This window comes from Microtus ochrogaster, chromosome 4 (genome assembly GCF_000317375.1).
Source record: "Microtus ochrogaster isolate Prairie Vole_2 chromosome 4, MicOch1.0, whole genome shotgun sequence".
Lineage (NCBI taxonomy): Eukaryota > Metazoa > Chordata > Mammalia > Rodentia > Cricetidae > Microtus > Microtus ochrogaster.
The window spans coordinates 58,913,326-58,926,122 of NC_022011.1; the positions used below are offsets into that span (position 1 = coordinate 58,913,326).

The window sequence follows — 12,797 nt, forward strand, 5'->3', positions numbered from 1 at the left end:
GGAACTCCCTTGGTAGACCAGGCTGGTCTCGAACTCACAGAGATCCGCCTGCCTCTGCCTCCCGAGTGCTGGGATTACAGGTGTGCGCCACCACCGCCCGGCTGGATACTGTATGTTATTATGCTCTCTTTGAATTGTTTGAATGCTGAGGAAAGAGCGACAGTGGCTAAAAGATATTTGCTTATAAATGCTGCTGAATTAATCCACAATAAATATTTTGAAAATACCTTGACTTCAAAATTGAAATTAAAAAAAATGTTACTTTGGAGAAGAGAATTTGCTTTTGTTTCCACAGGAAATGAGAAGCTGTAGATTCATTCATTCTGAGTTAAGAAAAATCAGGTTTGATCAAGGAAGACCAACTGAGAAATCTCTGGTATGAACTATGGCCCAGATGTCAGAGTTCTACATCCGGAACAGATTTAAGATGCTGCCTGAAATGATCAAGACTCACAGGATACTCCAGTCAGGTCTTGATCATAATTCTAAATTTTCTTTAGGGGTCCAGAAGATTATCAGAGCCCCTAACCAGCAGGAAATGCCCTGGAAAACTATGCCCACATTACCAAAAAATGGACTATGGTTATTTTCCTTTGATTTAAAAAAAAAAAAAGAGGGAGAAGTGGTATGGGAAAATGGTCTATATTCTGTCAATTATATTTTAAATAAACACTGATTGGCCAGTAGCCAGGCAGGAAGTATAGGTGAAACAACCAGACAGGAAGTAGAGGCAGGTTAATAAAAACAGAAGAATTCTGGGAAGGAAGAACCCATTCATCTGCAGTCCTGACCTGACCACAGAAGAGGCAAGATGTGACTGACCTGCTGAATAAGGTACTGAGCCACATGGCTAACACAGATAAGAATAATGGCTGATAATGGGCTATATAAGTTATGAGACTTAATAAGAAGCCTGAGCTAATGGGTTAATCAGTTTATAACTAATACAGACCTCTGAGTGATTTCTTTGGGACTTAAAGATTGTGGGAATCAGGCAGAACAGAAAGCTTAGACAACAGTAGCTGAAGCCTCAACAAAGTCTAAAAACAAAGCTAAAAGAAATACTAAAGTACCTCATGTATCATGTTGTCTTTGGGAAAGCATCAGAGACTTTAGTAGAAACATACAACCGTAATCCTCCTATGGGAAATCTGAAATATGAATATCATGCTGGGATATCATCACTGGAGCGCTGAAATTTCCAGATATACCTGCTTAATCGGAAAACATAAAACTCAGGCACTGAGAAGCTGCAAGTTAAGGTTCTCAGAAACTGTTATTGTAGAGACTGCTCCTCTTGGACAAAAAAGATAAAACATCTAAAGGAGGAAGCAATGAGGTGAACTGACTTGGGAAATAAAATATGAACATAAGTGAATTAAAAATGAAAATTACATATTTCCAGGTTAAGGGCAAACTATAATATAGAATTGTATGGGTTTTGCTTATATTTTCTTTTGAATGAGTTTTTCCTCCTCAGATCATCCTTAACAAATTTTAACAAAGATAGATGGCATATGTTTACCTTCATAGTTGAGTTTCTTTCTTTCCACATGCATTCAGGGGCAAGAGAGCATTATTACAGACTAATTGGTCACTCCTTACATTTGCACTGAAGTTATTTCAAATTCTTTCAGTAGGAGTTCCTAGTCTGTCATTGATTTTTGCTGATATCTTCTAAATGCTGTTAAATATGCTAACATTAAAATTGTTTCACCAATTTTGATTCTAAACAAAGAGGACCCAGAAAATCAACCCTAGAATTCAACAATTCAACCTCACTCTCTCCAACTGTGAAATATCACAAGATTGATTAAAAGAATTTTACAATTCTAAGACACTGTCATTTCATCTTAATGCAATATATTAATAGTAAAGAATATTATTGCAAAGAAATAGAGTGAATGCACAGGTTAAGATTTTATACTAATAGGCAAATGGGTAACATTTTTCCCTAGCTCTCAGAAGTCAATTATCCATGACTGTCATGAAGTCGCTTATTGCTGCTGTACTAATGAACTAAAGACAAAGCATCCGACGAGAAATAGAGATTGAAGTGAAGCAGCTACAACCTGATGGCTATCAAAAACTGGAGAGGCTGCAAAAGGCAGGGAAGGACTGTCCTGGAGCCTTTGAAAGGAGTTTGGCCCCACAGACACTTGACGTTGGACTTCAAGCCTCCACTTCTGTGAGAGGATAAGCTCTGCTAACAAAACATCTTTGGGTTAGTCACACACATTAGAGAAAGTTTGCCAAAAAAACCTATTAAAGACATTGTAAGTATTCTTAGGAAAACCCACAGATGAGCAACACGTAATACTTCTTAAAATTAACTTTTATGATATGGAAAAGTTATGTTTTTGAATGAAGAATCAAATTTCACTTGATAGTGACTATGCATTTATTCTTTAGAAATAAACTATGTGACTCCAAATAATTCCATTGAAATGGGCTTAACACAGTAGTCTCTCATGCAGACATTCAAAGAAAATTCATGGCATTACAACTAGAAATATACACATAGAAAAACAGATAATAGAAGATCAAATATGTAACACGTGAACTGGAACTGAGAATTAAATGCACATAAAATTACCATCTTTCCCCCAACCGACCTATTGGCCAAAGCATAACCAAATACTTTAAAACCAAATTCTATCTGAATATTTAAATCACTCAAACAGTGAAAACATAAATATATGACAATATTACTGTGCTCTTATTTACTAACAAACAATGAAAGAACATTAATAAAAAATATTCTAATAAGAACTTTCTTAATTAATAAGAATATCTAGCCACTTTGAGAAATTTTTTGTGGACAGAATGTTTAATATATATATATATATTTACAAAACAAAAGAAAAATTCAGAAAACAAAGCTAAATATTATTGAGTTATATTTATACTTAAAATAGTGAACTTATAAAGATAAAACATAATAACATATATGGTGTTATTAATATTAAGCCTCGACAGCACTGAGTCAATCAGTACTCTAATCCCTGGTTGCATATTATAAATGACTGCAGGGCACCTAAAAACATATACTAAGCTCGGTGCCCTCCTATGGGCAGAGCTGTAACTCTCCCAGGGTAACTAACAGAGCAGCTTTCACTATCCCACTGGATATGCACCATTCATATAACACAACACACTCTTTAAAAAGAGACACATTACAAACTATGTGAATACAAAGCATTAAATACACTAAGTAAGGTACTACATGAACATCAAGTAGTCATTCCTCAAATAAAAACTCTAATTCTCTGTGGGCAAAGAGCAGGTACAGAGCAACCACTGCATAGATAACACCTGCACCTTTGTAGAATGCCTTATACTTTGTACAATGCATAATAAAGTCATGTTATTTGCACAGTACTTTCTAGTAAATATAAAAATTTAAGCTTTAAAGTATTCTATGAGTGTAAGAAATTACTTGGGTTTTATTCAAGTAATGCTGGCATTATATTACTTTTTAAGATTTGAGGATTTTAGAGATATATAATTAAATGTGTAGAGCTAAAAATGGAGTGCAAAGAACTCAGTGTAAACAAGCATAGGAACAAGCTATTCAGAGTCTGGATGGAACAAGACTGTCAGCTTATTTCAAGTTTACCTAAGTGTACACACACACACCTCCACCCATGCACGCACGTACACACACACACACACACGCACAAACACACACACACCACCATATGCACATTTACATACATTTGCACATGAACACACATGCCCAAATACAAAGTTTCAATTATACTGAAATATTTACTTTTAGCTATTTATTGCATTGAATGGTGTTCACATTTAACAATAATGCACTATTAAAATCAAAATGTGAAAGCAAACTTTTAACCTTTTCATTGAAAAAGATTTGAGAACTCATAAGTGACAGATATGTGAGTTAGCTTGAGTTATCCCATAATGTATAAGTTAGCAAAATGTTACACTATACAACATATATTCAAACAATTTTGTTGTGAATTAGAAATTAATTTGAAAGTTATTAATAAAGTAAAGTGATACATTTAGGCTAAATAATATGTGCCAATATGATAGAATATGACACAAGTGACCAAATGTCCAAATTCTATTCTATTTACAAATTCACTTGGGAATAAAAGAAGAAACCCCAAGTCTGTTTGTCAAAACATATATTCATTCCAAGAAAGTATGTTAGAACACTTATTTCAATATTTTAATATTTTGTCAATTAGACTATTGTTCTATTTATCTAAAATTAATGTGAGAAATTTCTTCATGTTCAAATATGCCCATAAGAATTTTTTCTGAATCTTAAAGAATAAGGGAAGTAATAGAGGTTAGAAATCATTTATTCTATCATATTTCTAATATTCTATTTTTCTTTTAAAAAGGCACCAGGTGCCATTAAAGCTTTGGCTCCATGGTAGAACTACCTGGCTTTCCTTTCCTTGTACAATTCACCATCTTCCACACTTTCCTTTCAGTGGTAATCAGCAATGTCTCTTGTAAAATAGGTGGTACAACATAACTATCTGGAAAAAATGAAATACTCTTAATTTACTTTCCTAATACAGAAGTGTGTAATTGAGTACTGTTTTTACTATTATTACTCATTGTAAAAACACCTACAACTTAGCTAAATTCAAAATTGGTCATCATAACTGCCAGGACAAAGAAAAACATGAATCAACAAATAATATTCTCTCTATCTTTATTACCTCTCAATTATGACAACTTTCAACTACCTGTTGTTAAAGAACAAATAGAACAATGCACTAGAGCTATGGGACAAGCACTATCTAAACACCATCTTCTAACTAAAGTATTTATTCCATTTCACCTCTCTTATTCATATTGGAAAATAGGCAATTGAAAAGCCAGAGATTAATGCTATCGATTGTTTTAGAAACTTTAGATGTGTCAAAGGAGCACTATATATATCAAACTGTTCAACTTTACAATATTTTACTGTCACATTTATAAACTGTAGGACATGATGATATAGGACATTAATCCTTGATTCTCTGGAAGCTGAGGCAAGAGAATCTCAAATTGAAGGCTTCTTAAGGTAAAGACTAAGTTTCAAGACAACACAGGCAACTTAGCGAACCCCTGTAAAAATTTTAAGAGTGAGAACAGGGCTAGAGATAAGGATCAATATTAGGGAGCTACTTCATTTTCGGTTCAATCCCTAATACCAGAGATGAGGGGGGATGATACCTTACAGACCATTCCAGAAAGATTACTTCATTTGTTATTGTAAAGAACAAATGAAAATTTGAAGATCAAGATATAGAATGATAATGGACTACCTCTTAGTGCAGACAATTGGCTGAACTAGACTCTGAATTCATCTCTTGTAACTTCTAGTCTATTGTCACCTAGCCTTCCCAGTTCCTATGTAAAAGTATGTAAAATAGACATAATGAACATCAAAATCCAGCACATGTTCCTAGAAATGTTAATCACTGAAGGAATGCACAACATGTTGGCTAGTATTTGTTAAGTCAGGATTAGTTGGACTGTAAGTGTCTAATCTGTAGATTCAATTTTAAACAAATATATTAGTACTTCAAATGAGTGAACATGGAACATTACATGTATATAAAAACAATAATTCTTGGCAGTATGCTAAAAAATACATATGACAAATTGCTAAATAAGACATATGTATGTAAATGTTAATAAGTAGAACCTGCATGCCTTGAACTTACAATCCTCCTGCCTCTGCTTCCTAAGTAGCTCAATTACAGGACTGGGCCACTAGGGTTGGTTGAATTCAACAACACATAGACATTAGTCAAAGTTCACCCATCTTTATCTCCCTGATCTCTCATGAATCCTTTTAATTCTTTTGTTTGGATGTTTGTTGTTTTGTTTTTAAGACAGGGTTTCTCTATGTAATAGCCCTTACTGTTCTGGAACTACTTTGTAGACAGGATAGCCTCAAACTCACAGATATCCACCTGCCTCTGCCTCCTGGGTGCTAGGATTAAAAGTGTGTGCCTCCCAGCTCTCTCCTAATTCAAACTATGCTCATGTTAAGCTGAATTTTGTTTTTCAAACATGATGTGGGAATGATTTCTTATTAATAAAGAAACTGCCCATACCCATTTGATAGGCCAACCCTTAGGTAGCGGAGAAAACAGAACAGAATGCTGGGAGAAAGAAGCCAAATCAGGAGTCGCCATGATTCTCCCACTCCAGGCAGACGCAGGTTAAGATCATTCCTGGTAAGCCAGCTCATGGGCTAAACAGATTATTAGAAATGGGCTAGTCCAGGTGCGAGAGTTAGCCGAGAAAAGGCTAGATAGAAATGGGCCAAGCAGTGTTTAAAGGAATACAGTTTCCGTGTAATTATTTCGGGGCATAGAGCTAGCCATGTGGGCGGCTGGGTGCTGGGGACGCAGCCCCGCTGCCCCTATTTCAACACAAACATCTTACTTTTCCTGTATTAATTTCATTCATATTTTCTCTTCCTATGACATTCTTTAACTTCATCTCCACCTGTCTTTAGCTCGTTATAAAGCTTCCTTTCTAATGTTACAGCCCTTTAATACAATTCTTCAAGATGTGGTGACTCCCGACTATAAAATTATTTTATTGCTTCTTCATAACTGTAATTTTTCTACCATTATGAACTGTAAAATAAATATTGTACTAATGTGATATGTATTGCGAGAGCTACAAATTGTCTTTACTATGAGGATATAAAGAAAATGAGATTCAAAGGGGAAACAGAGACTCACAGAATACTGGGCCAGGTGGAAGCCACCAGGACCCACCCCTCTGCCCTGGAAGAATGTGAACAACTGCACAAGCATCTGCTCCAACTTCCCCAGACAGTGAGCATGCTACTTCTCTCTGCTTATCAGTACACACATATAGCCCCTCAGACAATGCCCAAAGGGCCAGTACCCCAAAGCTATTGGTTGAATTTCTACAATGTTGTACATTTCAGATAAACAAAACATATACTAGATTAAAACCTGTGACTACTATTCCTTTACAATACTATAGAACTCTTTTTTTATATTTATTTATTTATTATGTATACAATATTCTGTCTGTGTGTATGTCTGCAGGCCAGAAGAGGGCACCAGACCTCATTACAGATGGTTGTGAGCCACCATGTGGTTGCCGGGAATTGAACTCAGGTCCTTTGGAAGAGCAGGCAATGTACTTAACCATTGAGCCATCTCTCCAGCCCCACTATAGAACTCTTAAGGTGATGTGGGACTCCCCTCTGTATGCTGTGAGTACCATTGGTTAGTAGTAAAGAAACTGTCTTGGGCCTGTGGTATGGTACAGTAAAGCTAGAGGAAAACTAAACTAAATATTGGAAGAAAGGAGGTGGAGTCAGAGAGAAGCCATGGAGCTACCGCCATTGACAGACATGACAAAACTTTGCAGGTAGGCCATGAGTCTCATGGTAAAATATAAAATAATGGAAATGGGTTAAATTAAGATGTAAAAGCTAGCCAATAAGAAATTAGAGCTAATAGGCCAAGCAGTGATCTAATTAATACAGTTTCTATGTGGTTATTTAGGAGTCTGGGCGGCCAAGAAACAAACAAGTGATCTCCTACTACACTAAGGTAACATTTTTATGTAGATACACAAGTGAAAATACTGGCAGGTAAAATGGCTCAGCAGGAAAAAGCACTTGCTGTGCATTCCTGCTAATCTGAGTTCAATACCCAAGCCCCCCTGGAAGGTGAAAGCCAACTCTCAAATGCTAGTTTTCTAATCTCTACATACTTGTGGCATGCACAGACAACAGCACACACATGTGCATAAAACTCAAACACACATACAATTCTTTTAATTTTAAAAAAATATGTCATTAAAGATCATTTAAATGTTTATTATTTCACAGATGCTAAATCAGATACTACAACACAAAGGACTGAGAGAAGTAATACAATAGCAATTTTCAGGCAAAATAATCTCTTGATATCTGAATACTCTCTTACAACATAAAAGTCCACTGTTCATGGGTGGCCATGGCTAAAACCACAATCTTTAAAAATACAATCGTATATTCTGTAAAGTATCACACACAACCAAATGCTAGAAAGTTACTTGAGCTAAAAGTATTTTTCTAGACATGTTTAATTGTAGATAAGAAATTATATTTTATTTATAAAATGGATCTAACAGATGAGTTACTTTCACAGTATGACTAATATACCCCATAAAAATAAGTGAGTAACTACATATGAAATTCTTTACTAACTCCATAAAACTCATTTAACATGGACTACTCAATGTCTCTAAGCACTACATGTCTCTAAGACAAGGATCAAATATGGAATACTGGCAGTTAGAGCAGAAAAAGAAAAGTAAGGAGAGAGAGAAAAAATAAAACATACACACAAAAAAGTTTTTAGAACACAAACAGCAACCATACTCTCTATTTCAAACTCGATTCGTTCCTTGATCGAGTCACATTTACTACACAAGTACTTGGCCTGATAGACAATATGTTTGTGTTACTATGGGTAAGATGGTCAACAGAACAGATATGGTCTTTGTCATAATAAACCCCCCCCCAAAAAAACCAGGGATAGAAAATTAGTAAAGCCATCAAAATAATCCTAAATCATATAAAATCATTTTACACAGCAGAGAAGGGGCTGAAATAAAAATTTCACTTCAGATACAGTGCTAAGGAAAGATTGTCTGACAAGGTAAAACTTTGCTGGGATCTGAGCAAAGGGAAGGAGAAGGTAAGAGGAGAAACGAGGCTATGGGAGAGAGATATTCTTGTGTTGCTGGATGATCAAAGGTCCAACAACAGGATCTGGTAAAAGGCTACCCTGACACTGCTGCAAATAACTAAGGCCAGGGCTGCTATTGCAAGTTAGGGGGTGAGGACACTGGGAGGGAAGGCTAAGGGTGCTGACAGGGACTAGATCGTCGGCCAAAGGTACAACTTTTTCTGGTTGTTGGGTTTACATATACAATGGAAAGACACTGGTGGTTTTCAAAAAGGGATTGTTTAATCAAGTATATACTCAAATTAACAAATGAACATAGGTACTAAGCTTTCCTTACATCAGAACTACAGACTGACACAGTAGATGCATGTTTCAAATTTGCCTTTATGCTACCAGCTCTAGCACTCACACTGTTAAAATGAATGCTAAGGGGGAAAAAGAATAATGTAAGTAACTACAAGAGAGCCACAATAAATTGTACACAGTACTTCTCAATTCCTTCTCAACTGTACATTAACTTTCTCCTAAAGAAGTAGAATATTAATTTTTCATCAGAAGTATGACAAAATACTGAAAACATGAGAGACTTTACAGAAAAAATACACAAAAATGCATGACTATTTTAGAAATATTAAAGTAAAAAAGAATATATATATATATAGTTTGAGTAAGTAGTGACCCTAACTCAGTTCACATCTTCCCCTTGCAGCTCTCTTAATGGGCCAGTATCTCAGAAAACCAGAAGGTTCCCTCATGTGACAGCATATCCACAAATGAACCACAGAGGCATATAACTAGTCAATATGCCCAAAGGAGTCCAGTAAACCAAAATTGATTCCAAGAAAATGAAGATTTAATAAACAGGAAGGCTTAAGAAGAAAAGAAAGCAAGAAGCTGGAGAGGTGGCTTATTAGTTAAAAGTGATTATTGCTCTTCCAGAGGACCTGAATTCTATCCCCAGGTCCTACACAGGAAGCTCACAAGCCCCTGTAATTCCACCTCCAGTAGATCTGATGTCCTCTTCTCCTCCACAGGTACCCGCATATGCACAGTGTGTATATACTTACACAAAGCCATACAGATTAAAGATAAAACCTAAGGAAGTGGGGTAGATGGAGAAAGAACAGGTCTGTAGCATGGCTTCAGAGTACTCCACAGATTCAGACCCAAACCTGAGGAAACTCTTTGACAGCAAATGAAAATACACTTTCTTTGATTAAGACCTTAGTTAAGAGCAAGAAAGGCTTTCTCCTTCAGTCAGGGTTCCTGACTGCTCTTAGGACTGAGGAGGGAGGGGGAGAGGAGTGGGGGGAGGGGAGAGGGACAGGAGGAGGGGGAGGGAAATGGGAGGCTGGGAGGAGGCAGAAATTTTTTTTTCCAATTTAAAAAAAAAAAAGCTTTGAGTAGTTTAAAAAAATACAGCATAAGATTAAGGGGGAAAAAAAGAAAGGTTTTCTCTAATAAATAAAAGTTGACAATACAAGTAGAATTAAAGTCTTTTATTTCCTAAATGATTTTTTCAATGGTATTAAGACTAACCATGATAAAGACATTCAACATGCAAGAAAATGCTTGACTAGAAAAAAGTATCCTAAAGTTGCTCTAAAAGCTTCAATACTGTGCAAAAGAGTGATTATTTAAAGTAAAATTATTATATATTTTGCATTCATTAGATCTTTTCTTTTTTTACTTTTTCATTCAATTTATTAAAAACAATGATTTTTCTCCTCTCCATAAAGATACATTAAATACCTAGTTTCAGTTTTAGATATAAATTTCAGGTTTCAAAGATTTATACAGTGGATTTACCATAGAGGTCTCTAAGGCACAGTCTCTTAGAAATAACATCTTACATCCATTTGAACCATCACCTGGGGGGAGGGTGTTGAATCTTGCCTGTGATACCTTATTTTGTTTTAAAATAAGCAAGAAAGGATATTAAAAACATAGTTAAAATTTCACTGCAGTGTTTTAACTCCTTAGAAGTGGTGGCTTCATGGTATATATATACTATAAACTATATAAACTATTTTTTAACTTACACATTTCAGGCAGAACAAATTACAAACATAGAACAAGAAAACTTTCTCTGAACAGACTATCTTACTTCTTGAGAGAACTGACAATAAAAACAAAGACAAGTGAAAAGATAAACCCTGGAGGCCACACTGTAGGACAGAGGACAGGGTAAGTTCTTCTCTGTACGGCCACACTGTAGGACAGAGGAAAGGGTAAGTTCTAACTCTGTAAAGACGCTAAATAGGTAGGGTGTGTAGGGCTCTGTGCACATGGGTGCATGCATATGTGTGTGTTAGAGAGAGAGGGAGAAGCACGGAGAGAAAAGAAGGTAAAGAGAGAGCAAGAGAGAAAGAGAGAGACCACACATGCACAAACTGAATTATTTGGATTTCAGGAGTACTCTGTTTCTGTATTATTATGTAGTCAGCAACATTTTCAACATAAAGTCCTGGTACTTAAACTGAAGAATCAGAAAAGACCTGAAGGAGATAAAACTTTCTTCAGGATGCCTTAAGCACCACCCAAATCTAGAAGGCTAGAGTGTGTGCAGGGTAGATAAAATAGATAAAGGAGTTATGAAGAAAAGACGAAAGAAAATGCCTAAGACTGTTAAAAGAGGAAAGCTGGTCAACAAAGCAAGGGATGAGGAATCTCTCACTCAGTTCTCGTCTATGGATCAAACACTGGTGAAATTATAGGATGTTACATCCAGCCTAATAACAAAATTATTTATACAATATCAGACATCATCCAGTCTTCTCCCCAAAAGAAGTTTATACAAACTAGTATAAGGCCAGTGAACTGGCCACTAACAGAATACTACTGCCTCTAGCCAACTACATCAGAGAACTTCACAGTGTACATGACTGAGGATAATTCTGGAAAAGTGTTATTAGGAATCTAAACAAATAATATTTTTGTGTGCCATCATCTACTCTATGAATAGAGAACATGAAAAATGCAGTCTCTCATTGTATTTTTAGAAAAAAATTCCTCATTACATTTCCTATCCACTACAGACATTTTAAAAAGCTCATGTGTGAACAGGGAGAGGGGTCTGCAGGTAAAGAAAGCACTTACAACACCATTTTGACAACCTGTGTTCAATTCCCTGAACCATGAAAAAATGCCAGCTACATTGGAATGTGTCTGCAAACCCAGACAGTAAGAAGGGAGGCAGAGAGCGTAAAATGCCCTGGAGGCTCGAGGATCAGTTAGCCTGCGGTACTCAGCAGAAGAGAAACAACAGAACCCTCCCTCACACAAGGCTGAAGGCCAGAAGCGGCAGTCAAGGTTGTTCTCTCCGTGGCTGTTGTCCCACGTGAGCACCGCCATACAGAAATTTGTACACACAGGTACACATTATACATACGCAAACATAAAAATTTCCAAAAAAAACATAAAATAATACTCATGTGGTGGTAACATATCGTAATCACAACATGTATTAACATTTACAATCTGTATCACTAGGCAGAAAACCTGAAGAGAAGATGCCTGAATTCACCAAATGTTTATTTAATAAGAGGCAGGGGGACAAAAGTGCAGTAAGTATATCTTATCTCAGGACACTGCCTCAGTCATACGGTCAGCTCTACACTGAGTACAGTTTTGTAGGTTATGCTTTCTAAGAATCGCCCATTTTGCCTATTTTCAAATGTATAAAAAGCATTCATGGATTGTACTGTCTGATTTTGTTCATCAACATGACACAAATTAGAGCCATCAGAAGAAGGAGCCTCAGTTGAGGAGGAAATGCGTCCATGAGAACCAGTCGTAAGGCATTTTCTCAATTACTATCAATGGGTGAGGGCCCAGCCAACGGTGTGTGGTGCCACTTACCATCCCTGGGCCACTGTCCTGGGTTCTATAAGAATGCAAAGTGATCCTAGAGAAGCTGAATAAGGAGAACCCAAAGAAAAACATATAGGCATCCTCCTGAATATTAACCTTCATCAGGCGAGGAAAGGAGACGGGGACAGAGACCCACATTGGAGAACTGGACATAATTCTCAAGGTCCAAATCAGGAGCAGAAGGAGAGAGAGCACGAGCAAGGAACTCAGGAC

General features: G+C 36.4%; 1 protein-coding gene across 4 annotated transcripts in view; it reads right to left on the reverse strand.

The window, feature by feature from the left end:
• Positions 1–12,797, reverse strand: part of Gtdc1 (glycosyltransferase like domain containing 1) — a 270,615-nt gene that overhangs the window by 232,678 nt on the left and 25,140 nt on the right. The window lies entirely within an intron of this gene.